This window comes from Eubalaena glacialis, chromosome 12 (genome assembly GCF_028564815.1).
Source record: "Eubalaena glacialis isolate mEubGla1 chromosome 12, mEubGla1.1.hap2.+ XY, whole genome shotgun sequence".
Lineage (NCBI taxonomy): Eukaryota > Metazoa > Chordata > Mammalia > Artiodactyla > Balaenidae > Eubalaena > Eubalaena glacialis.
Window position 1 is genome coordinate 95,098,918 of NC_083727.1, and position 27,245 is coordinate 95,126,162.

Below are 27,245 nucleotides of genomic sequence, written 5' to 3' on the forward strand. Positions count from 1 at the left end.
TATAGAAAAGAGCTAAATATTTTATACCAAAGTTACTGTGGTTGATAGGGAGAGAGCTAATTAAAACATAAAAAAATCTTTTATAAAAGCCAATAGGTAAGAATTTAGATGTAAGGTTAAAAAAATAAATAAAAATACAAATTAAAAAAAGCCAATAGAAATACTCATGAATATGCACAAAAATTGACCTCCATAGAACTTATTGCAATGTTTAAAATATAAAAACTTTTCCATTACTCCTTCCACTTAATGTGGTGTCAGGGCCATTTTTTGGTCTTAACCTTAAGTACTTTTGTAGCACGTACATTTCAAACCTGGTACACAGTGGCAAGTATGGTTTTGGTGTAAGGGATGTGAAAGTGCGTGGAAACTTGCCAGGACATTTCTATTAATTAGGTTATTCAGTGGTTTGTTAGAAACTGTTGGGATCTTGGGAAGGAAGGTAAAGATTGACAGGTGGAAACCCCAAATATTGGCAAAGTTAAAGGTTATACTTTATGAGAGATAAATGGTCCCATTAACTGCCCCTCAGAGAGACTTACCCACCCTCTTTGCAATGCTGGAGCCAGGAGGATCTCCCAGCTGTGAGGCCCGCCAGGTAGGATGGAAGGATCAAGGGACCTCTCTCCCATAGTCTGTGGGACTGAGCTCTGCATGCCAAATTTATTTTAAATTCCCAACCTGATAAATTACTCTCCTTCCCTCCGGGGGAAAAAGGAGTAAAGGAAAGGGAAGAGGGCCGGAGGGTTTAGGGAAAATCCCTCTTCACTGAAACCAGAACAGCTGAGAAAATGTATTTCCCTCTCATGGCAATGACTCCTTAATCCCTCGGATTTTTTCATTCTACACTCTTGATGGCTGCAATGTGTGGTTCAAGGTGGCTTTGAGGGATTAAGCATCAAACACTTAGGCCATGTAATGCGGTGCAATTGGTAGCATTGTTTCGTACGGCTTTGAATCCCAATGTTTTCTTTCGGGTCCTAGGCTCAGAGCTGTGCTAATGTGCTTGGACATGTTAAGCTTATTACAAACTGACTAGCTGGTAAGAATGCTGGCAAATAAGCCACTAAGACCTTCATACTTGACTTTAAATGGTTCAGTTCTACAACCAAATCAATGACACTTGGTCTTGCCCTACAGATGTTTGTTCAGCTATATCAGTTACAACATCCTTCAGAATTTTACATCCCAGATTTTATTCTAAACACAAATGAAAGACGTTTCTGAGTTCTTAGAAGCATGGGAAATGTGGTATTCTTATAAGATACAAACATTAAAATTCCTTCAGGCATTTCTGTTTCTGTCACAATATAAACCAAAACCAATGTGTATATACACATGCATACATACAAGCACACACACACACACACAAACACACAGGCTGGTAATTGTATTGTCTACTATGAGGATTGAACGGGTTATGAATGCTCCAAATTGAAACTGTTTTTGGTAAGAAAAGCAATCAGTGACAGATCAAAAAGTTAAACGTATCTCCATGCCAAATCAACAAATTGTTTTCTTTAATAAAACCTACAAGTCTTAGTTTTCAAAATGGTATTGAAGAAACAAATATGACTACAGTGCAAATATGGTTGGTGTTACTGCCTCGCTTCCCGCTGACTTCTGGTCAACAATTTAAAAACAAAAGCAGTGAGGACTTTCATGAAATCCTGTGGCCTAGGAGTCATAGCATTTAGTGATTTGGTGGCTGCTAGAAAATGCCTTACAATTTTAAGGGGCAAGTTTGTTCTTGGCGGACATTTGCGAGTATATGCAGGGAATTTCTGAATAAAAGTGTGCATTTATAGGACACACAATACTGTGTATCAAGGCTGACCTGTAGTTATGCCTGTTTCCCCTTCATTTCGAGAAAGGTACAAGGGTGCCCTTTTGGGCCCTGGCGCAAAAGCTTTCCTCACACTTTCTTGAACCCTCCGGGCCCTCAAGTCAGGAACCACAGAGGCCAAAGGCAAGGTTTTAGCAGCTGAACCGGGACCTGAGTAGTGATAGCAGCTGCAGAATTGAAGTCAGGTTTGCGAGTAATGGCCAATCCCACCTCCAACGGTTCCCCGGGCCCTTTCTAACCGTGTGTGCCATTCCCATGCCAGCCGGCCCTACCTCCTCCATCAGAAGAACTTCTTCAGAGACAGCATGTTTATACTTTGGCTTTTTTGGCAATAATAATAATGTTCCTTAGCTAACCCACACAATACTTGTTCTTAATATGCCTCCAAATTAACATGCCATTGTGGCTTTAGCCATAAAAACTGTAGAATCTGAGGGTTGGGAGACCATTATAGATGATGTAATTTAACCTGTTTGTTCTATCACAGAGGGAATGGAGGTTGGGACCAATGTAACATAATTAAAAAACCACAAGAGTTGAATCTAGAGCCGGTTTCCTGAACTCCAGCTGAATTGTTTCTATTACCTACCGTTTACAACAAATACGTGAATGTGTCAGCATAGATATTATTTCTATTTCATAGATAAAGCTATTAAAGATGATGGAGGCTAGGTGATGTATCCAAGGTCACATGACGAAGTAGGGACAGAGTTGGAAGGAACCCAGTACCTTATCTTCCAGTTAGGATTTTTTTTTTACACACACACGTGCATGGGCCCAAACTCAGAAACTGAGACCCAAGTCTGCCCTCCCCAGTTTGTCTACTGCTAATCAGACATTCGTTGGGTATCAGGTGCTTTCCTAGTCACAGGGATGCTGTTGAACAGGACAGAGTCCGTGACATCCAGGTTGTGGCAGCCATTCTCCAGATGAGCCCCCAGTGACTTTTGCCTCCTGGTATTCATGCCCTTGTCCAGTTCTCACACAGGATAGGGGTGACCTGTGTAATCATAGGATATTGCCGAACCACTGTGTGTTACCTCTCAGTCTAGGTCCTAAGATGCACTGTGGTTTCTGTCTCGCTCTCTCTTGGATCATTTGCCCTCAGACAGCCCAGCTGCCATACTGTATGGACACCCCAGCAGCCCTAGGGAGAAATCCATACAGGAACTGGGACCTCCGCCTGGTAGCCAGCAAAAACTTGCTGGTCATGTGTATCAGCTGCCTTGAAATCAGGTTTTCTAGCCTGAGTCAGGCCTTCAGAGGACTGAAGCCTGGCCGACATCCAACTGCAACCTCACGTGAGACTTGGAACAACCCAGTGAAGGCATCCCCCGATTCCTAACTCATAAAAACAGTGTGAGATCATAAATGTTTGTCACTGTTTTAAAGGTGCCAAGTTTGGGGTAATTTATCATGCAGCAATTGGTAACGCATAGAGGGAGTGATCAGATAAACACATACGTGAATGAACTGAGTAATTTCAAGTATAGTGTTGGGAGAGATAAATAGGATGGTCTGATAGAGGGATGGTGGAAGAGCTGCTTTGCTTTTGTCTTACTTGAGCTGGGACATAACTGTTCATGAAGACGCCACCATGGAGAGGTCTGGGGCAGGGAGAGAAACCCCCAAACAAGCTGTAGTAGGAGCAAAGACCCTGAGCCAGGAAAAAGCTAGCACGTTTGAAGCACAGAAGGAAAGCCAATTTGGCTAGAGTCCCGTGAATTAGGGAGAAGGTTGAGGAAGATGAAGTAAGAGAGACAGGCAGGGCCAAGTCACCAAAAACCTTGAAGGTCATGGGAAGCCCTGGAAGATTTGTAAATGGAGGAGACTGGGGATCTGATTCACTCTTTAGAAAGACCTCTGGCTGCTGTGTGGACACTGGGTGGTCACAAGGTGGGGATGCACCCAATTAGAGGCTGATGCAGTTGTGCTGGAGAGAGTCGCCACTTGAACTAGGGTGGTAGTGGTGGAAGTGGATGGATTTGGGGTACATTCTGAAGGCAGGCTGGCAAGACTTGCTTATGGGTTGGGTTTGGAGGGTGAAGGAAAGTGGAACCAAGGACAACCCAGAGCTGTGAGACCCATGGTTGAGAAACCAGCTTTGGCTTCAATTTTTTATCTGAAAAAAAAAAAAAGAAAGAAAGAAAAGACAAAATAATTGAATCTATCCTTGTGAAATGACACGCTCTATAGGGAATTTCTTTAAAAAGTATTCAGCACTCTGTAGCTTTAAGAGTCTAATGCCCTCACTCAAGTTCATAAGAGCTTTTCTGCTGGAGAAAGACAGCAGATGCTGGCATACACCAGGCTGGTGGTGTGAACTTGTGATTCAGGAGGGGTCCCTGCTAAGAGCTGCAAAGGACATTGTCCCTGGGAGAGTAGACTAGGGGAGACTGAGTCCAACCAGGGTCCTTAAAGGAGAAACTGATTTTCAGAGAGAGAAGTTTCTTTCCTTCAGAGAAAGAAATTTGCTTAGGGTTACAATTATGGAGGAGCTCTTTTCTCTTAAATGTTTGTGTTTTATGAGGACTATAAGATTTTCTGGGCATCAGTTATAGTTACTGCTTCATGAAGACAACAGTGAAAAGCAGCTTATTTCTCAGTTGTTACATTCTTCCCACCTAGGAATTTTGGTTCTTGTAAACAGTAAAATCAAAAGGCAGTTTTCACTCTTATACAATCAAGCCCTGTGCTTAGGAATTAAGTACCTATTTTTAATGCCAGCATGTATTTCTAAGAATAACATCATGATTCAAAAATGATAAGGCACGCAAATATGTGGACTGTTTATGTTTGGAAAACTAATAAAGAATTCTCTTACACTTGATCCCTCAAGGCAAAGACCATCGTGGGTCACTGGGACCGTATTATGTTTCAGTCCTGTGATTCACTCTGTGTCAGCTGTTCTCGGCTCATTCACACACACAGATCCCAGCTACTTAATACACAGTTAAGCACATGTTCTAAAACAAGATGAAAATTCATCCAAACACCGAACAGATGTGAGTAAAAAGAAGAGGGGAATTTAAAAATATTTCTGTTGCTATCAGCAATTATTTTGTCTCCTGAATGGCATTTGGCTATTGGTGTAGAATGTGAATAAGGCTGGTGTGGTTACTGTGGAAGCTGAAACAATGGCAAGTTTCCCATTTTCAGTCCCTGAGATTGTTTACTGAAAGTTCCTTATGCTTTTCAAACTATAGTTTAAAGAAAGCATCAAATTCAAGTAGAGTAGTTTACATAGATCAGGAAATGATTCTGTTGTACACCTTGTAGTTATAGCCGTATATTAAACGTTACAGAAGGCACTTTTTAAAATACTTTTTTGGAAACATTTCTTAAATCTGAAAGTAAATGTATTACTGTCTTTACTGATGTACAAATTTCTCCTTAAACAATATTCAACCTGTTTAAATTAAGTAATTAGAAATTGTTTTTTGTTTCATAAGGTACTATTTTATTTAAACACCACCATTCGAGTGCTGGAAAATAAGAAAACATAAATGTACTCCAGCAAATTAATTGCATATGCCAAATGATTTGATGATTCAGAGCAATATTTTAAAAAGCAAAAAAAAGAAAAAAAAGAAAAGGTAATTCAGAGTAATATAAGGAGATTTGATAGGTGGAAATAAACTTTCCAATTACAAAAACTATGAATAGGGACATAGTATCATAAGATGTCCATCCAAATGAAATGCCAACCAAGTCAAGGCAAAGACAAATATGGTGATAAAAGGAGCAGAAAGAGAGACTACTACATTTGAAATAAAAAAAAAAAAAATATCCTAATAGAAGCCTGGAATCAGAAAGCCCGACAACTCATATTAACTGTGAATGACACTGGGACATATATCTCTCTTATTTACATGAAAAATAAAACTTGTGTAAAGAAGTGCATTAGCCAGAGTTCTCGGGAGTCACAGGCCAATAAGACGTGTGTATAGAGAAAGATGTATTTTAAGGAACTGGTTCAATGTGATGGTGGAGGCTGTCAAGTCCAAAGTCTGCAGGGTGGGCGGGCAGGCTGGGGACCTAGGGAAGAGCTGACGTTGCAGCTGGAAACTGAAAACCGTCTGCTGGGAGAATCTCCTCTTCCTTGGGAGGGGCTGTCTTCTTCTTAAGACCTGTAACTGGATGAGGTCCACCCACATTATGGAAAGTAATCTACTTACTGAGAGCCTACTGATTTGAATGTTAATCGCATGTAAAAAATACCTTCCCCGTAACATCCACATGTGTTTGGCCAACTATCTGGGTGCCCTGGTCTAGCCAAGTTGACACATAAATTTAACCCTCACAAGAACAGAGTAAATCAGTTATTCACTTGCATTGATGATAGGTGTATTAACTCTTCAACGATTTTGGAAAATAATTTAACCATTTTGTTAAGAACTTCAAAATGTTTACAGACATTTTTACCAAATAAATACCTTTCTACCTCATGGAAATAAATCTAGATGCAACCACAAAGAGAACAAACTGTAGAGGAAAATATTGATATATGTGACGTATTAAAATTGAAATTTTTGTGGCATGAGACACCATAAACCAAGTAAAAAACAAGCTATCAACCAGGAAAGACATTTGAAACACTTGCAGCAGACAAAAGATTAGTAGCCAAAATACATAAAGTCCTGCACTCCCACAATCAATGTGAAAAAGATTTAAAGCTCAGCTGAATGTTTGTGAGTCTTTCTGTTTTGTAAATAATTCATTTGTATTGTGTTTTAGATTCCAAATATAAGTGATATCATATAGTATTTGTCTTTCTCTGTCTGACTTACTTTGCTTAGTATGATCATCTCTAGGTCCATCCATGTTGCTGCTAATGACATTATTTCATTCTTTTCTATGGCTGAGTAATATTCCATTGTGTATACACACCGCATCTTCTTTATGGGTACCAAAGGGGATAGTGGGCAGTGGGAGAGATAAATTAGGAGTTTTGGATGAACAGATACACATTACTATATATAAAATAGGTAAACAACCAGGTCCTGCTGTATAGCACAGAGAAGTATATTCTATATTTTGTAATAACCTATAATGGAAATTTATATATATGCGTAACTGAGTCACTTTACTGTACACTTGAAACTAACACAACATTGTAAATTAACTATACTTCAATAAAACTATGCATATGTATATGTGTGTGTATATATATATATGAAACCCAACTGAAAAACAAGCAAAGGTTAACAGGGCAGTTCTTGGAAGAAGACACCTGAATGGGTAGTAATCATGTGTAAAGAAGTCCAGCTTAACTTGTAGAGATGCACAGTTTAAAACAAGGTTCACTTTTCAAACTATCAGAAAGACCAAAATTAAAAGTTTAATAATGCCAACAGTTTAGAAATGCCAACTGTTGATGAGAGCATAAATTGGTATAATCACATTGGAGAACAATTTGCCTATCTATACCCAGAAAAACTGAAGATGTGAATACCTTAAAACCTTAAAATTCCATTTTAGGTATACATAACCTAGTGAAATTCTGACATGTGAGCATATGTATGCACAAGAAATAACTATTGTTTGTAGTATTGTTTATAAAGGCAAAAAGCACAATAATGTAAATATCCATCAGCAGAAAAATCAATAAATCTTGATATAGTCAGAGAATTGAATACTGCATGGCAGTGTAAATTGATAAACTAGATTTACATTTATCAGCATGGATTTATCATGAAAACATGTCAGGTGAAAAAAAGCAAGTTACAAAATTATGTGTGTCACATGATTTTCTTTATGCCAAATTTAAATACATTCAGTTGAGAAAGGCAACTATAAGTTTAAGAAATCATAATACGTATTACTACACATATACAGATGTAGTAAATTTTTGAAAACATGGGGTGAAAGGACACCCATCAACCTTAAAATGCTGTTTACCTCTACAAAGATTGTGAGGGAAATAGGTTGCCGTGTTCGTGTGTGTGTGTGTGCACGTGTGTGTGTGCACGTGTGCATGCATGGCATGGCAAAATAATATTTTAAGAATGTACAATGCTAAGAGTGAACTCTAATGTGAAATATGGACACTGGGTGACAGTGATGCATCAGTGTAGTTTCACTGGTTGTAACAAACATACCACTCTGGTGGGGCTTGTTGATAGATTTATTTTAAGGGTTTATGGGAATTCTATACTTTCTGCTCAGTTTGCTGTGAACCTAAAACTGCTCTAAAGCTAAAGTTTATTAAGTAAAAATGTATGTTAAATCTAGGTGATGGGGACTTCCCTGGTGGTCCAGTGGTTAAGAACCTGTGCTCCCAATGCAGGGGGCCGGGGTTCAATCTCTGGTCAGGGAACTAGATCCCACATGCATGCTGCAACTAAGAGCTCACATGCCGCAACTAAAAGATCCCGCATGCTGCAACAAAGATCCCACACGCGGCAAAGAAGATCCCACGTGTCGCACAAAGACCTGGCACAGACAAATTAAAAAAAAATCTAGGCGATAGTTTCATTTTAAAAGTTATTCTTTGGACATAAATGAATGTTTGAAAAATTTGATAATGATAAAATGCAATATAACAGCTCTAGGTCATTTCAAAACTTATTTCATGTGTGTGCATTACAGTTATATTAAATACAAATATATCAATATATAAATTGGAAAATGAAAATTTACCTCTCAAAAAGCTGAGGATAATTCTAAGAGTTATATCTTGAGGACAGGACTGTTAGCTGACACGTATTTATCATTTATACATATTTATCACATATACACATATGCATATTTCGATTTCAGGAACATACTTTTTGGTATTGCAATTTAAAATAGTAGAGTTTAAATTTTTTAGCTCAGATATGAGTGGTGTACATGTCAAGTTGATGCTTTGTGCTCTTTGTAAGGAAAAACATAATTTCTTAAACTTTTCATTGACTTTCTTACTTTCCAGCCCTTATAGAATCTTGCAGTTTATCCCCACACTTGAGTCACCCTTTCTTTCTTGCTAGCAGAACAAGTACCTCAGGATAAAGGTAAAATTACATACAACTATTAGAAAAAGCAGGTTTCCTTTGTGTTCACGCCAGAAAAGTCAGCTGTTGGGCAGGAAGATTTCAGGGCACTCAGGTCAGGAGTCCCATACTTGGCTGTATATTAGAACCATCTAAGAGTCTTTAAAAATGCTCATGACCAGGCACACCACATACCAGAAAACCTAGGAATGGGACCCAGGCCTAAGTTTTTGTTTTTATTTTTAACTTTCTAGTTATGTAACTAAAAATCTCTTGATACTATGACAATTCAGAACCATACTTTTTCTCTTTCCTCTTGGAGGTGGATCCATCCCATACAATTTACTATTAGTTCCCCATAGTAGCCAGGCTATGGCCTCAAATTGGTTTGGTCTTCACAGCTTTGAATCTTAAATGAGGATTCCTGGGTCATAAGTGTGACCCATCATTTTGTCAGATTTGTCGAATGGATACGGCTTGAGTTATGTATTCTTTTTGTTGCTAATGGCAACAGCACCAACTGTTTCAAGTTTTGGCCAAAAATAATTGTCACAAAAATAGATTATTTTGGGAAAACTCGCAAATACATGCCTACAGGGACTTTTAAGAATAACCAGTTCCTAGATATAACTGAAAAAAATGCAGTTAAAACACCTCATTTACTTAAATATCTAGATATTCATGACTATAAACATAATATTCAAAAATTTCTTTGAACTTTTCATCATTTCTTAGATGTCAGTCTTTAAATTTCCTATCACAGATTTATATTTCTGTTTTATGTATAAAACAGTAAAACCTGATGAAGGGATGTTTAGATACTTCAAAAGGCAAACTATCCTAGTGCATGATGTGTTTCATGGGAGCCTAGTTTCTACTGTTGGATGTTAAAATTCAGTTTTAGAAACTGCTGAGAAACTAGAATCTGATTTAGAATTTCCAGCTTAATGGTTATAGTGGTGTAGGTCCCTCAGTATACACAGAAGTGTCATGATATCACTGAAATATAAAATCTCACCTACAGTATAATGAGATACTTTTTAAGGATCTATCGTTAGAGAAACTGATCTTGTCAATAGTCATCACAAATTTAGAGGGCTTGAAAGGTGGACCAGACGTGTGCCATGTGCAGCTATTGGTAGAGCATAAATTAAGTGATGCTGGAAAGCTATCCTGTCTTCATTCATATACTCACTTGTTTACTCAACTTATATCTATTGAGCACCTATTTCATGCCATGTTTTGTATTCTCAGATTATCTATTTTGCATCATCACTGCCCTTTCTTTAGAAGAAGGCGTTGGATCTCCTTGGCTTCAGCTAAGAGGAAATTTGACACAGGCTGATGGAAAATCTTTGTACTTATTTGCCTGTCGGCATGAATTTATTTCACATTTTGAGTAGCTGCTATCTGGGAACACAGAGTTTAGGGGAAAAGGAAAGGGCTGTAAGGGAAAAGCACAGGGCTCCTCCACAGCTCTGTTTCACCTATTTGTAGATACTTCCCTTTTGTGAAAGCTCTTCCCCTCTTTGAATATGCTTCATGATTATAAGTTTTTGCTTGTATTTGCTGTCAATCTTATAAAAAAGTGTTCAACCATCATGTTTTTGTTTCTTCATTAACAATGAACAATTCATTTTCAAAAATTTGTTGATTTAGTAAAAAAGATATATGGCTATTATAAAAAGAAATGTAAGCAATATAAAAAAGTAAAAAAAAAAAAAATTAATTCCAGCCTTCCATCTCCTTAAGATCACCACCACACACATTTGAGGCATATCACTCAGGAAACCTCTGCATAAAACAATAGAAAGATAAATTTTAAAATGTTAGAAAAATTGGATCATATAATTCATGTTCTCAAATTAAAGGTACTCAATTTTTTCTTATCATTTCTTAGCAGTTTCTTACTGTACTTTTTCATGTACAATAAATACATTCATTGGGTGCACATTGCATTGAGTTTTGACAGTTGTACACATTCATGATGAGAAGCGTGTGGCCATTGGAATCACTATTTTCCTGTATGTAATGTCATTCTCTGGCCATTTTCAATACTTTCTTGTTATCTTTGGTTTTTAGCAGTTTGACCATGATGTGCTCTAGTATGGTTTTCTTCTAACTAATCCTATTTGGAGTTTACTGAGCTTCTGGAATATGTAAGTTTATGATTTTCACGCATTTAAAAAAATGCTATCAGGCATTCTTTCTACAGATGTTTTGTTCAGCCCCATTCTCTAGCTCCTCTGCTTCTGGGACTCCAACTACCCATATATAGTTATAGACCTTTAGAAAATATCCTGCAGATCCCTAAAGCTCTGTTTTTGCTTAGTATAACCTCCCCCTCTCTCTCTGTTTTCTCTCCTCTTCCTCCTCCTCATTCTCCTCCTCCTCCTCCTTCTTCTTCCCCTTCTTCTTCTTCCTCTTCTTCTTCTTCTTCTTCTTCCTCTTCTTTTTCTTCTTCTTTCCTTCTCCTTCCTCTTCCTCTTTCTCTGCCTTTCCTTTTTCTAATTGATTATTATTGATCTATCTTCAAGTTCACCAACTCTTTCTACTGGTATTTCCGTTATACTATTAAGATCTTCATTTACATTTTAAATTTCAGGTATTTTATTTTTTGGTCTTAAAATTCTCATTTAGGTTTTTTTTTTTTACTCTTTCTAATTCTCTTTTCAATTTTTCTATTTTTCACTTATGAGAATATGTTTCTTTATCTTTAACAAGCTAAATGCTTTAACAAGCATTTCTTGATTGTTTTTTTCCTTGGCAACGGGTCACACTTTCTTGACTCTCTATGCTGAATAATTTTGGATTGTATCATGGCTACTGTGAATATCACATTGTGTAGACTCTGAATTCTGTTATATTGCTTCACAGAGTGTTAAATTTTCTGTTTTGGCAGGAAACTGACATGGCTAGGCTCCAGCAGCACATTTTCATGTCTATAGTGGTTGACAGCTCAGATATTAGTTCAGTCTGAGTTGCAAGCTACTTTCTGTTTGTCTTCTGAACGTGTAGTTCAGAGATCAGCCAGAGACTGGAGATGAACTTAAGCACAGGATTTAGGATCTTGCTTCTCTGGCTCTCCACTTTCTTGGTTTCCTTCCTGCTCTCCACAGCCTGAGTTGCCCTGAGGCCTCTTTCTCTGGTATAAGGAAGATGAGTAATGCTTCTATAGGAATTTTAGCCATTTTTTCTAGCCACTCAAGTTTGATTGTCCAATCATCGTTGACTCTGCCTCCTTTTAAAAAATCTATTACCTTGTGTTTCATGAGTACAAATTCTCATTGTTTGTTTTTTTCATCACTGACTATCTTTCAAAGTGATCCTTTTCACTGTGTGAGTTGTAATTTCTGCCATAAGCTGTATGAGAAAATGTAGAGAATGATTTGTGTTTGCCTCTGAAGGGGACTTGTAGATTTTCACTGGCCTCAGTTTTAAAGCCAATTTCTCAGAAAGCAGTTTCTATACCACATGGGTTGCTTTAACTCAGACTACACATGTGTGCATCACAAGCCTGTGTTTTGTATCTCTCACAGTTAAATATTTTCTGCCCATGGCTCTAGGAGGTTGGCAACCTGCCTAGATGCCTTCCAGGGCTGGTGGGTGCAGGCTTTCTCCTGTCTGTTTCACCTCCAGAGCAGCCCTTCCTGATTCTAGGCTGCATCTCACGAGTTCAGTCCCAGCTTCCAGTGATCTCCCCGGGGCAAGTGTTACCATCCATCCTGATTCTTTCTTAATCCTTCAGGTTCACCTCCTTGTTACCACTCTGACTTTTGGTTCAGCTCAGCTATGGATTTGATTTTGTGGCTGTGGTGTAGTTTTTAGTGGTTAAAATGGGGGAGGGTATTTTGCTCAGCATCTCACTCTGCCATGTTGACTGGAAGCCTCTTTTCTGTTCTTTTCCCACTTGCAGTCAGTTGATGGAGTCTGACCTTTATTCCTCCCTTTGTCACTCCAGTGTTTCTTTTTGTTCTCTCTACTGTTCTAGTCCCTGGTGCAGCCTCTAGCCATGTCACACAGGATAAATGCATTTGGTTTCTAATTCCTCTCTCTATTGCCACCCTGTCTCTACCCAATCCATTTGAGATACTGCTGTCACAATGTTTGTCATAAGAGTTGGCTTTGATCGCATCGCTGCTCTCACAAAAGCCTTCCGTGGCTCTTCAATGCCAAGTCTAAACTCTCATCAGCCTAACATGATGCACACATCTTTCAAAATCTATCTGTCAGGACTTTCAGCACAAACTCTGGTTTTGGGTAAAGTTTCCCTACTCCTTGTCCTCTTAGTTATGCAACTTCCTCTCATTATCACTTCACCTTTGTTCATACTAGACCCCACACATGGAAAAATATGGAATGCCTTGTCCCAATCACACAGTTTTCCAAGTAACATTCTTTCTTTCAGACAAACTTGAAGGCGCTCTCCTTCTATGGATTCTTTTCTGTGATTCTAATCCATGTAAAGTCTATTAGTTTCCTCTGTAAATCTTTTGATGCTTGTCTTGGTTATTCTTCCTTCCTTCCTCCCTCTCTTCCTTCCTTCTTTTTCCCTCCCTTCCTTCCTTTCTCTCTCTCTCCCTCTCCCTATCTCTCTCTCTCTCATGCTCTCTGTATGTAAGGTCCTTGAAGGCTGAAAAGGAGGTAAGAAACTTTATTGTAAGAGAAAATTTTTTATTTGTAAAGTTTATTTTTCATAGTTGCAGTGTCTTGCACCTAAGTATTTTTAAACCATTTTTAAAATTGAAGTATAGTTAATTTACAGTGTTGTGTTAGCTTCAACTGTACAGCAAAGTGATTCAGTTTTTTATATACTTATATATATATGACATTGAATATAGTTCCCTGTGCTACACAGTAGGTCTTTGTTGTTTATTTTATACATAGTAGAGTATATGTTAACCCCAAACTCCTAATTTATCTTCCCCCACCCCCCCAACGCTATCCCCTCTGGTAACCATACCCCTCTGTTTTCTATGTCTGTGAGTCTATTTTTGTTTGTAAATAAGTTTATTTATATCATTTTTTAGATTCCACATGTAAGTGATAGCATATGATATTTGTCTTTCTCTGTCTGACTTACTTTACTTAATATAATAATCTATAGGATGTAAGAATTTTTTGATCTAAAAAATTAGAAGGTAGTTTTTTTTATCAGCTGGCTGTCTTTCACAGTGATCCATTTCACTGTGTGAGTTGTAATTTCTGTGGGAAATGTGGGGAAAGGGTATTAAAAAAAGGACAGGAAGTACAATCATAATTGTCACTAAAATCAGGAGGAAACTTGAGACACTGTCTTGAGAATAAAAGCTGCTGAGAATCTCAGCCACTGAGGTTTCACCTCCTTGATTAGCCACTTGTGCTTGAGTCAGCCTCAATAGCTCCATGAAGGCATTTCACTTACAACAAAACCCAGCAAAACAAACACCAAACCACAGGTCAATGCTTATGTAACTAATATTTTTAAGAACCATAAATTATAACTTGTTTTAAATAGCCATTGCTTTGCTAGCCTTATTTTCAACTTCTCTTACACAAAAGAGCAAACAAACAAATTTAAAAAATCTATTATTGGAAGTGCATTGTTTGGATAATACATTGATTAATTTTATCCATCAGTTTCTAATCCTTGATAAAACAAACAAACAAACAAGAAAAGACTTTCTTGCTTTCCTGCAGACTAAAAAATAGCCCAGGATTTTGGCTGACTATGAGCTTAGTATCTGTACACAGAATGATGTGGCAAGATAAAAAAAAAATTAGACTGCATTGAAGAATTCATACTTAGGTCTGGGGTCACTGCCACATGCTCCCCCACTAAGGACTGCTTTTAAATAGTCATTGACAAATTACAGAGTCTTGAGGAGGAAAGACAGTTTGATAAATGTGTTGCTGATTTTCTCATGCCAGAAATGGTGAAAGGAATTTAGAGATAATTAATTTTCTCTTTTGTAGAAGAGGGAATAAAGTGGCAATATGTTGCTCAAAGATGCCAAACAAGGAGAGACAGCTCTGTGGCAGACATAGTGATGCTGGCCAAATAGTCAGTCCCTTCCCTGGATGTGTTTCCTGGTCCTTCTGAGTTTATACAGTGCCTGTGTCTTGTTCTGGCCAATGAAATGTGAGCAGAAGAGATGCTGTGACTTCCAGGCAGAGACAGAAAATGCCCACGATTCTCCAGTGCATCTCCTCCCCATCGAGGAAGTGATCCACAATGGCACCAGTCCCAAAATTGTGTAGCCTTGTCAGCCTGTGTCCAAGTGTAACTTGGACACTCCTGAAACCACTACCATCACATCCCTCACTCTCCAATGAAGGACTTGTAGCCACATACATGTTGTTCCTTTAAGTCACTAGGATTTAACTTGCAGACTAGTATAGATTGTGTTTCTTAACCATTTTGCATCAAGGAGACTTCTGAGACATTTTATTTTCCTAATCATTGCCCACCATCTCCCACCCCCAACAATGACATTTTAATACCACAGATTCCAGAAGAGTACGATTTTTTGGCTCCCCCTTGAGAATTAATTTCCCCCCTGTTGGGGGCAATATCATCGCCATTGAGTCAGTCTATCGCAGGGACTGTCTTTGAGAGGAGCTCCTGTGACAGGAAATGTTCACCCAGAAGCCAGAAGGACACTCGCCAAAGACGCTTCAGTAGACGTTTTCCATGCAGGAGGCTGAACCAGGTAACTTCTTGAGTTCTTTGAAACTCATGTTATATGGCGTCTTCCTTGTTCCTGGACATTTTCCTCTGACACCTCTTAATGTAAGCCTCCTAGTTCTTGATATTTCTACTTTTTATGTTTTCTCCTTCATTCTGTGCTTCTCAGTTGTGAGATTTTTATGAGGCTTGGTCTCTCACAGTCTGTTTTTCCCTCTGTATGTGCATAACTAATTCAGTCTCAAGGTTTACTTTTAAGTCTATTTATAGAAATTCCAAATTTATTACTCCAGCACGACCTCTCATTCGAACTCTGCATCTTTATCTCCATCTGAAATAAGATGTCTCTGCCTTGACTTCCAGTGGTCACAGCACAAGATCCCTTTTTAAAGGAGCCCAACACTGAGCCTCCATTCTTTTGGTCTGGCCTGAGCCTGGTGTTACGAGAAAGGAACACATTCCACTGGCCAAAAGTATTTTCAAAAGGTTGAAATTATTTTCTTTTGGTCATTAAACATAATGAAACGGTATGTGGTCCTCGTAAATGTTTCTTAAAATCCTGTTTTCCTCTCACATTTACTTTACCTCCACCCCATCTGGCTACTCCCAAAGATTTTTTTTTCCCAAAAAGCTGCTAGTTCTCCAGAAGATTTAGGTCACTCACCAGTCTCTTGTCTCTTAATTCTGCATTGCAAAAGGCGAAATTTCTCTTTAGCAATAAAATATCCCTTTCTGGATGATGTGGAAGGGAGAGAGCCTGAGCATTTGGCCAGAAAAAATCTCCCAATCAAGTAGCAGCAGGCAGAAAGCTAGGAACACGTGTAGATAAACATGGTCATTTAACATTACCTATTTCTGTTACTTATTGTTGACAGATCTTAGCCCTGAAATCTAAAAGTCTTTTTAAATTCTCTTTTTGATCAGACTCCCAGAGGACATCTGTTGGGGTCTGCGCAGCAGCACACAAGGATGCCCTCATTTGCCTCTCTCTGTCACATCCCTGGACTCTTGGAAGCCATTTTATGCGACAGGATCACACAGGCCCTGGTCACAGACCATTAGATCCAAACTCAAACTGGACCAGTAGGAATCTGCTTCCAGGGAGTTTTTGAAATAGGACTGTCTTGCCAGCTAGATCTATAACTTATAAGCTCAAACACTGCTCGCCCTGGCAGATGTTAAGAAGAACCGTTCATGATGCTCCGAGTAAGGACACCTCCATCTGGCCTCCATTTCTCTACTAGAAAGGGTCAAACGGGAGCCCCCCCACCATCCTTGGGGTGTGTGATATTGTGATCTATAATATGAAATATGTATTTGGTCTTCGTCCTCATTTCTGGCACCGAGGTCCTAAAACCCTTGGAATTTCCTAAGTGATAAGAGAAATAAAGGTGTCTTGATATTTATAACAAACCCCTTTCAATTACAGCTGAGCTTATGTCAATGAAGTGACTTTTCAAAAGTATCTAAAGATGGGGGCTGGTTGCCAGGAAAACCAGCCATGTGACTGGAGGGTTGGACCTTTCAGTCACCGCCCACCCCAACCTCTGGGTGGAGGTTGAATTATGGCCAATAGCCAATGACCCAATCAATTGTGCCTATGTGACGTGCCTCCATAAAAATTCAAAAGGACAGGGTTTGGAGAGCTTCCGGGTTGGTGAACGCATGGAGATTCGGAGAGGGCACGGAAGCTTTGGGCCCTTTTACCACACCCTGCTCTGTGCATCTCTTCTATCTGACTGTTCCAGTAATCTAGTAAGTAAAATATTTCCCTGAGTTCTGTGAGCTGCTCTAGCAAATTAATCACACCCAAAGAGAGGGGTCCTCAGAACCTCCAATCTATAGCTGGGTTGGTCAGGAGCACAGGTGACAACCTGCACTTGAGATTGGCATTTGAAGCAGGGGGAGGGCAGTCTTTTAGCTCTTAACCTGTGGGACCTGATGGTGTCCCCAGGTGGATAGCCTCAGGATTGAGTCATCCTGCTGGTGTCAGAGAATTGCTTGCTGGTGTGGGGAAAAGCCCACACACTGGAGTGGATGCAGAAATGTAGGGTGAGATGGCCCTTCTGCGAGTTTGGTGCCCCATTTGCAGAATTTAAGGGTGAACCCAGGCACTCAGTGCAAGCCCACGCCTCTCTAGAGTCCATGTCCTTATCAGAAGGGGTCAAGTGGAAGCCCTAATTATCTGGGTTCTCCTTTAAGAAACTTACCTTTCTAAATACCCACCCCTTTGATGGGCCCATCAAGAAAATCTCACCATGGCCCATATTTCTGTTTATGTCAACCACGGGCAGAAGCTCCCATGGCTCTGCCCCTCCCACTTCTGACTTCATCTTCCACCTCCCCTTCTTCCATGCCCCTGGACCTTGTGGTGAGTCATCAGTACAAATCCATGGCCCCAACCCACTTCCTGAACGTTTCCTTAATCTTGTCCTCACACCTGGTTGGCCCCCCAGGATGTGTTTTCTTCCATCCTTCTCATGCCCCTGATCTGGGAGGGAGAACAGATGTCCTTTTTGCTCCTCACTGGCCCTCTCTCTTTCCTAGAAATCTCCAGTACTGAATTCCCCCACAGATTCTACTGCCCACTCCTTGCTGTCAATGCATCACTCTCCTCATTTCTTGAAGACTGCCACTCTCCAGAACCACGCCTGTCATTCTCCCTGATGACTTCAAAATCCCAATGACCTGGGCTTCCAGGAACCTCACCTCTTCTTCACTCATAAAATGCCTTTTTTCAAAGTCTTAGTTTCCTGTTGTCAGTAAAAGAGATATAATAATGACCCCCTCCTAGGGTTGTTGTAAGAATCAGTAAGTGATGTTGAAGAAACACGCTGCATAAAGGCTACCTGAAGTAGAACCTGATTGGCCTAGAGTACCCATCCTGATGGTCCCTGTTTAGCTTGGAAACTGTGCCTCCGGTGCGATCATCTGCAGAAGCCTTACACGTATAAAGGTGGAGCTGCTTTTGTGGAAATGGGGGAGGGTGGGGAGAATGGAGTGGGGGGTTCTGCGGGGCACAACCAGCTCAGCCTGGAGGCCCCAGCATGAAATTTCTAGAATTCCATCCAGAACAATTTGAAAACCATTTTATCCTGATCTTTTCTATGTATGACCTACACACCAATTGATATCATTTACCTAAAAATATACATTAATGCTTCAAAAACATTTTTTCACAAGAGGAAGGCTTAACATCTATTCCTTGGCTATCATTGATATTAAGTAAAAGCTGGTCATAGGATAGATTTTTGGTATTTTTGTAAAACTTTTATAGATTGTAATATACTTAATTTTTCCTCCTGCAGACTTTGAGCAATCAATCTTAGAGATTAGTGCTTGGAAAATGTTTGTGTCTTTTGAGTGATTATACTTCCTTTCATTGGCTGATCATTATACAATATATTATGCTTTGGTTTTTTGCCTCGCCTGGCAAAATTTATTCTAGTTGTTTTTAGCCTTTTTTGTCCTGGTACAATTATGTTAATATCTCCTTTCTTGGATTATGATGTTTTATCCTGATAATTTTAATGGCATATGTTTTATTTTATTTATTTTTTTCATTTATGACATGAGTGGGTTTTATTTTTTTATTTTTATTTTTTTATTGACGTATAGTTGATTTACAATGTTTCAGGTATACAGCAAAGTGATTCAGTTATACATATATGTATATCTATTCTTTTTCAGATTCTTTTCCATTATAGCTTATTACAAGATATTGAATATAGTCCCTGTGTTATACCGTAGGACCTTGCTGTAAAGGCATATATTTTATTGTGAACACTTTCAAATCCTTTTGGCATTAGAAAGCATGTGGATTAAAATTAACATGCTCTAAATAATAATGTGTAACTAACTGCAGAATAGCCATAACTCAATTTTGTTAGATATTTGCATTTTTAACTATTTACAAACATTTAAACTTCCAGCAGGTGAAAATATTGCTTAAATTCTCCCTTTACAGCCTTTGAGGGGAGGCATTCATTGAGTCTATGGTACATCCTTAGGAATTACAGAAATCTTGATGTTCTTGCCCAAAGTAGCCACACCTGCTCTGTCAACAAAGAGGTCCTTTGCAGAGAGAAGAGACTGTGAACAGATGATATGTGTTCTGTTCACTTCTGAATGACAGGTAGTAAGTTATCTTACTTTAGAATATTTGAAAAACAGGTTCTAGTTTTGTAATGTCTAATGTTCATTTTGAGACAAAGAGTAAATGTTAACTTCTAGGACAAAGTGCCAATAAACAACACCCAATGTATGTTGCTTTATGATTAGATCACTTGGAGACTGTACTTCTTAGAGCTGACAGTTTACTGCTAACATACGGTACATTGTAACACAATGAGTAATGTTCTAGAATACTTTTATATGAATCCATCTTTTGATAGATTTATTTAAAATGATACATTTAGAAGATAAGATTATATAGCAAACAGCATTAATTTAATCCCAGATTGTCGTGTAACCACCACTCTAAGAATATTTCCCTCTTAAAAAACATTCGTAGCAAAACAAAAAAGTACAGAGTTGCAAAAAAGATTGGCACTGAGTTTTGAATTTTAAGTACAAAAGAAAAAAAGAAAAAAAAAAAGAAATTTAACAAATAGGGATAAGCATCTAGGAGAAAATGTCAACATCCGAAAACAGATTAGACTGTAAAATACTGACACTAGTTATGGATTGTAATGAAGCAACCTAGTACGGCATGATAAAAATAATGAACTTAACCCTTCCATAAATAAAATAAAGAAATAATATTTTGCTTTAAATGGAAGGCAGGGGAGAAAACTTGACCTTTTGTATTAAATGTCTCTTTGGCGCATTTCCAAAAAAGACTGCATGGAAGAAAATCACCACAAACAGGCCTGTGTTTAAATATCACGGTTGTGAGAAACGTTGACAGACCCCAGGCCCTCAGGCTGTCACCCCCCAGCTGGAGAAAACGAAGCAGGACCCCGAGGAAGAGGGACAGGTCCGTTAGAATGCACTATTTTCTGGCTTTTGTCACTATGTCACATCTTGTATTTCTTTTAAAATTTGCTTTTATATTTTATACAAAGCTCTCCCAGATCTGGGGCGTGTGACAAGCAGTCTTGAAAATAAAAAATGAAAACAAAGACAGTGGTGAAAACTTTAAACGTATGTGAGGGGGACAAGGGAGCAGAATACCTCAGCCTCTCACCAGTTTCCCTCTTCTGTTTCAGGTCTGCCTGAAGTCTGGCCTGGATTTGTGCGGGTTCTTTCTATCTCAATATTTCCACCATCATCAACCGGTGAAAGAGTGAGAAAAAATAGATCAGAGATTGCAAAAAAATGAAAAAAGAATTGCAGCATAAAAAGTGTGTTTTGCCATTTTGCCAAGTGTTTTTTCCAAATATTCTAAGGAAGCTTGCCTGATCCAGAGCAGCGACACTTTGTTACTGAACACTGAGGGTGGAAGTGTCTGCTCTGGTGATGATGCCAACCACCCCTGAAACACTTGTCAGATTTGATCATTCCAATGCTCATTCTCTAGCACAGAGAGCTGTGTACACAGTAGGTGCTTAATACAAACCTGGCTGACCTCACTCACTCTCGCCTATGACCGACCGAAGGGCCTCCGGTAGACAAACCGCTGGCAGTAACAGCAGCAGTCAGGACTATATTGACCACAAGGGACAGAACTCAGCTCATACTGACCTGTTTTCATCATCTCCTGTTTCTGAAAACTTTAGATACCTGCAGCCGGAGGCCACATCCAGGTTGTCAAATGATGTCATCGGCAATCTCTCTCTCTTTTTTTTTTTTTTTTTTTGCATCTTCTGGCTCTGCTTTCCCATTTCCCTCTTTATCAGACAGGTTTCCCCTGCAGACTGGCTGAGATGGGGGTCAGCACATCCAGGGTTACATCCTAGCTGTTCAGTAAACCCAGCAGAAAGAGATCTTCTCTTTGCAAAACATTCCAGTCAAGTTCTCAGGTTCACACTCATTAGATAGATTTGTGTCCTTTGCCCATTTTGCACCAATCTTCGTGGTCAGAGGGTGGGACAGTTGATCACCAGGCTCATGTCATACCTAGGGTGGGGCTTGGAGGGGGCGGAGGAGGATGGAAGTGTTAGGTGGTCAGACTCCCACAAACCACAGGCGGAGAGGGAATGGTGGACCAGTGGAAAATGACTGCTACAATAACCCCAATTACCATCCACCATACCACTCACGTTCTTTGTTGTTAAGATGTCTCTGGACTTTAAAGGAAAAGAACTGTATTTGAGTTATTTGACTGGTTAAACAAGACTTTTCAGATATTTTTCCATAGTTGTGATCTTCGCACCTTTCAACGCTACTCCATTGTACAAATATCTGATTTACAAGCTTCTCTGAATTACACATACAAAAATTGGTCCTGTTTGCATAACTCCTGTCAATTAAGGATTCGTCTCTACTCTTCATGTATTTGAAATCTTTGTAAAGAAGAGGTAGCAAGCCATACAACTGTGTTTAACCAGATTAACTGTTCTATAGAATTAATGTAATCTAGTTACTATTCTCTTCACATATTGATAGATTCCTTTAGCACATCTCAGCTGAGTGGAGATTGAGGCTGTAACAGCCTGGGTCCACTGAGGAGAGGACAACCACACAGTAAGTTGAACCGTGTAAGTTTTGGGTTTTTTGTTTTCTTTTTTTTTAAATTAATTAATTTATTTTTGGCTGCGTTGGGTCTTCGATGCTGTGCACGCGTTTTCCTCTAGTTGTGACCAGCGGGGGCTACTCTTCGTTGCGGTACGCGGGCTTCTCACTGTGGTGGCTTCTCTTATTGCGGAGCACGGGCTCTAGGCGCGCGGGTTTCAGTAGTTGTGGCTCGCGGGCTCAGTAGTTCTGGCTCGTGGGCTCTAGAGCACAGGCTCAGTAGTTGTGGCGCACGGGCTTAGTTGCTCCGCGGCATGCGGGATCTTCCCAGACCAGGGCTCGAACTCTTGCCCCCTGCATTGGTAAGCGGATTCTTAACCACTGTGCCACCAGGGAAGCCCCAACCGTGTAAGTTTAACACAAAGAATTATTAATTACACCAGGGGATTAGAACGTGAGGGATGGGGTACTAAGAATTGGAAAGAACTCTGAAGAATAGAGGAATAACAACATAAGGACCAGTCAGGGTCCCTGGGGCTGGGATGAAGCGCCCCAAGAGGAGACCCCAGGCTCAGACACAGACCCTGTTGGAAGGGCTCACTGCCCCGGCTCGTGGGTAGCAGGGATGTCCCAGTGGGGTCCCATGGGCAGGACTTGCTGGCTATCCACCTTCCAGAGAGCCAGGGAGAGCTGTTCACGGGGAAGCATCTCACAGGAGGACCTCCACCCAGAACCCCACGCGGGGCCATCCAGGAGGCAGCTGGCTGCTGGGTGCCACGCACCGCCATCAGCAGGAGCTGAACCCTGATGAGTCAGGCGCTCTGCTACAAAAGCACCGACTCTGTGTATGTGTGTGTGTGTGCATGCACCACAGGGGTGGGGCTGGAGGAAGCTGCTGGCCGCTGAGTGCGCTGACCCCCAGGCCCTGCCCGGGCTGGACGCCGCATGAGCCTGGGACCCGAGAAGCCCCGACCCAGCAGGACCCTGCTGGGTGAGCACCCTGAAACCAGGAAGCAAAACTCTTTTCCTCCTGGAATGTCTCCCTAACACCTTCTACTCACAAGACTTCAGGCTCAAGTGGCAGAGGGAAAATATTTCAAAGGCGCAGATTTACTTTCACAGAGCAGGAAAACAAGCAGAATCTGAAGGTGAGAGATAAGAAATAGATAACCAGCACAGGCTTGGTGCTATAATACAAATCTAAAGCATGCATATGTTTCATGATCTTTATTTTTCCAAGTTCTTTTTCCTTTCTTGTGGGAGAGTGAGACTAAGCATCTAATTCTCTTCCTCAGGCAGTGCATTAAAGATTCCAAACATCACTTGACCAGCTGTGGAGGAAGAAGTAGTAAGAAGCAGCATGGGTGGGTTTTGGAAGCAGGGATCAAGTTTCAGAAAGTTTTAATTTCATAGTAGTTTTTATAGTAGGTTTCTCAACAGCCCAAGGGAAGTTCCTCATACTTTACCATTCGAGAATTTGATCCTCAAAAGGCTTTAATAACCTTTACCACATATTTATCTCAGCACATGGTGAGGGTTTATCATTTAAGTTTGGGAACACAAAAACAATGGCTCCTAAAGTTGTAAAATTTCTTTTAAAGTATAACATGACTTAAGCACACAACTTGATGAATTTTCACTGAACCCACTTGTGTAACTAGTGTTCTGGGTTTCATAAACAGTTAATGTGCCAGAAACTCCCTTGAGAATCTGAAGAAAGTTTAGGTTTCTTCTTCTCAAATACACACAAACACAAAAAGTTTAGCTTGAAATGTCTAAGTTTTCACAGGATCCTAGGTAACAACTCTTGCACTAGATAAACACAAAATGGGCTTTCCCTCCCCATACAAATACAACAATCTACTCATTATACTTTAGTTTATTAGTCCAGAGAACAGGAAAATGATAATAAAGCACTAATCCCATGGATTTTTAGAATCAATAAATAATTTATGTGTTTTACATTTTGGTTGGCAATGTATATTAAATAATAAATTGGTATGAATTGTATTGCCTTGGTTAAAAATAGTAATGAATTTTGTTGCTGTTTTTAATAATAAATATATCAATGGATTTTTAGATGAACACAAACTTTTCTTGGATGATAATTGAGGAAATACCTTATTTTTTCTGTACTGGATTTTGCCTCTTTTCCAATTTCACTTTAAACAACAATTTATGAATCATTATGCTCTTTGGAAGAGGCTAATCACAGGCAGAAATGGTAACATTTACTACATTTGTAGTCTAAATTATTCAAATATTTAGACCCAAAAAGAAGATGCAGTACATATATACAATAGAATGTTACTCAGCCGTAAAAAGGAATCAAATTGGGTCATTTGTAGAGATGTGGATGGACCTAGAGTCTGTCATACAGAGTGAAGTAAGCCAGAAAGAGAAAAAACAAATATCGTATATTAACTCATATATGTGGAATCTAGAATAATGGTACAGATGAACCTACTTGCAGGGCAGGAAAAGAGACACAGATGTAGAGAATGGACATGTGGACACAGAGGGGAAGGGGAGGGTGGGATGAATTGGGAGATCCAGATTGACATATATACACTACCAGGTGTAAAATAGCTAGCTAGTGGGAACCTGCTATAAAGCACAGGGGGATCAGCTGGGTGCTCTGTGACGACCTAGAGGGGTGGGATGGGGGGTGAAGAGGGAGGGAGGTCCAAGAGGGAGGGGATACAAGTACACATATAGCTGATTCATTTCATTGTACAGCAGAAACTAACACAACATTGTAAAGCAATTATACTCCAATTAAACAAACAAACAAACAAACAAAAAAACCCCCAAAAAGCACAGTTCATTAATCATAAACACAGATGCTATTAACTGGAAATTATTACTTTGGCCACTAGATGGAGCTAGTATTATTTCAGAAATGGAATTGATCCTGGCATTTCCACATTTTCCCACTCTCTCAACCTAGGAGTTTTATATTTGCTTCCAAATTTGGTCAGGGATTCCATAATTACTATTATGAATTGAATATATTCTTGTTAACAAAAAAGCTGTTTGCATTATTTCATATAAACAAACACCTAAATTTCTTATGTGAAAAATGAAGGGATTGTTCTAGACCTCTTCCAAATTTAGAAATATCTAATGTGTTCTAGAATATTTTAAGAGTACCATTCAAATTCCACTTGCTACTTAGGAGGCATACTTTGATATTTCATTATTTTTTTATATTCATAATTGTGGCAGTTGACACTGACATTATAGATGAGAATTTAAAGCCTGCATTAGGGAAGAAGATAGAAACAGAAGAGAGACACAAAAGCCTCTTAATGGTATCTATTACGGAAGTCCACTGAATGTCTAAACATGCACCATTTCAAAATGCTGACTGAGTTGGTCAAAGAGAATACAAGTTATATGTTATAGATACATCGAGTTCTGCTGTACCCTTCTTTTCCTTCCCACCTTTTGTACTTAACAAATACCTGTATTCCAAGAAGTTGATATATATATATAGAAGTTCCTATAGTTTCAGCTTCACTATTTTCTATTCACAGACTCTGGACATATCAGCATTGGAGCCATATCTGCACCTGAAGTTGCTGGGGAAGGGAAAATTGGAGCGGAGAGAAGAAGAGATACCCCCAGGGCAGCACCCAAGGGTTTGTCCAAAATGAGGCCAACACATCACTGGGAAGATTGTGTGCGCTGCTGGCCAAGAGGTGACAGGGCTCAGCAACCGTTCAAACCCAGTAACTCGGGGGAAAAGCATTCACACAATTAGCCCGAGTGTGCAGTGTGAGAATGGATTTGACAGTATGTGAAAGGTGAGGACACGAGGCTGTAATTGATTTCACTGATAAGGGCCCAGGAGGGAAGCTGCAGATGGACAATAGGATAGGATAGGTTAAGTGTGGGCAGTCTATACACTGAATGGGCATAGTTGGAAACAGCACGTGGTCTCCAGGCTACTGTAAATTACTGTTTAAAAATAAGGAACGGTGGCAGTTGCTAGGAGGGTATCTAAATTTAATTGTGTGATGATTAGGCTAATGGAATATAAAATCTGTTTGGGGGGCACATTCTCTAGATGTAAAATGAGGGTACAAGCAAGAATGGAAAGGGCTAGCTAACAATCCAGACTCTGGGAAAGCCGTGAGCTCTAATCCCTGCCCTGTGCCTTCCAAGTGGGGTTAATTCAACGCTGTTTGTGTTCTCTCGTCTGGAAAATGGAATAAAAGTGATACTATTGCAGGTGGTTGTAGTTGGGATTAACTGAGATGATGTGGAACCACCATGGGCAATTTGTGATATACCCTCCAAAAACTAATGACAATAATAAGGGATAATATTAACCTCTCCAGGTTGTTTGTCTGTTCTAGGAGACACTTGGATGGCATCTCAGAGAAGGAGACAGGTTTATCCTAGTTACTTAGGCAAGAAAATAGCAAATGACTAAGATTTGCCAAAGGACTGAGTGCCTCTTGACATGGCGGGAAAAAGTATTCCATTCGGGGAATGAAGTTCCCTGGCGGAACACTCAGAGGGGAAGAGCTGCTGCCTCTCAGAATGTACATTGACTAAGTGGCTCGCCCATGGAGCCACCTTCCTGTTCCTGTCATGGGCTGAAATGTCACTTGAGGAGCTGGGAGGGGTGGACAAGGGGACCTCCCACTGAACCTCTCTGAAGCCTTGTGACTTGGGGAGGGGTCTGATTCTTAAGAGAGCATGTCACTGAGAAGGACATTTTATTTACAGAAGAAAAAGAGATACACAGATGTAATGATCTGCCAGAAATATAATTCTGCTAAAAGCAAAATGTCTGAAAATCCTTGACTTTTCCATGAGGATATCTTCATTGCTCAATGGGTAGAAGAAACAATAAGATGAGTGGAAACTTCAGACTTAATTTTGAAGAGATGATGTGCTATGGATAGCAAGAAATTAGATGGCAAGGGATGGTCTTGGCATGGTGGGACCTCAGCAATTCCAGTCATGGAGAGCATGTGAGCCAGACCCAGGCAGAAGCCCCCGTACTACTCAGGGAGTTAAGAATCTGGACTGTGTCAATGTGGTTTGAAGTTGGTCTTTAAGAAATGTAAGGGAGTAACAATTTATGGGTCTTACTGGGAAAACCAAAGTAAACTTATGTTCTTAAAGA

General features: G+C 39.7%; 1 long non-coding RNA gene across 5 annotated transcripts in view; it reads left to right on the forward strand.

Annotated features, from left to right (window-relative positions):
• LOC133102143 (uncharacterized) overlaps nt 1-27,245 on the forward strand; it is a 43,168-nt gene that overhangs the window by 13,543 nt on the left and 2,380 nt on the right. The window contains exons 2-5 of one of the 5 annotated variants that reach the window (XR_009702863.1): nt 20,698-20,832; nt 22,037-22,128; nt 22,977-23,250; nt 25,642-26,041. This is a non-coding gene — a long non-coding RNA (uncharacterized LOC133102143). Of the gene's footprint in view, nt 1-20,697; nt 20,833-22,036; nt 22,129-22,976; nt 23,251-25,641; nt 26,042-27,245 lie in introns of those variants that run through there. The other 4 variants (XR_009702866.1, XR_009702865.1, XR_009702864.1 and 1 more) reach the window with 4 other exon arrangements.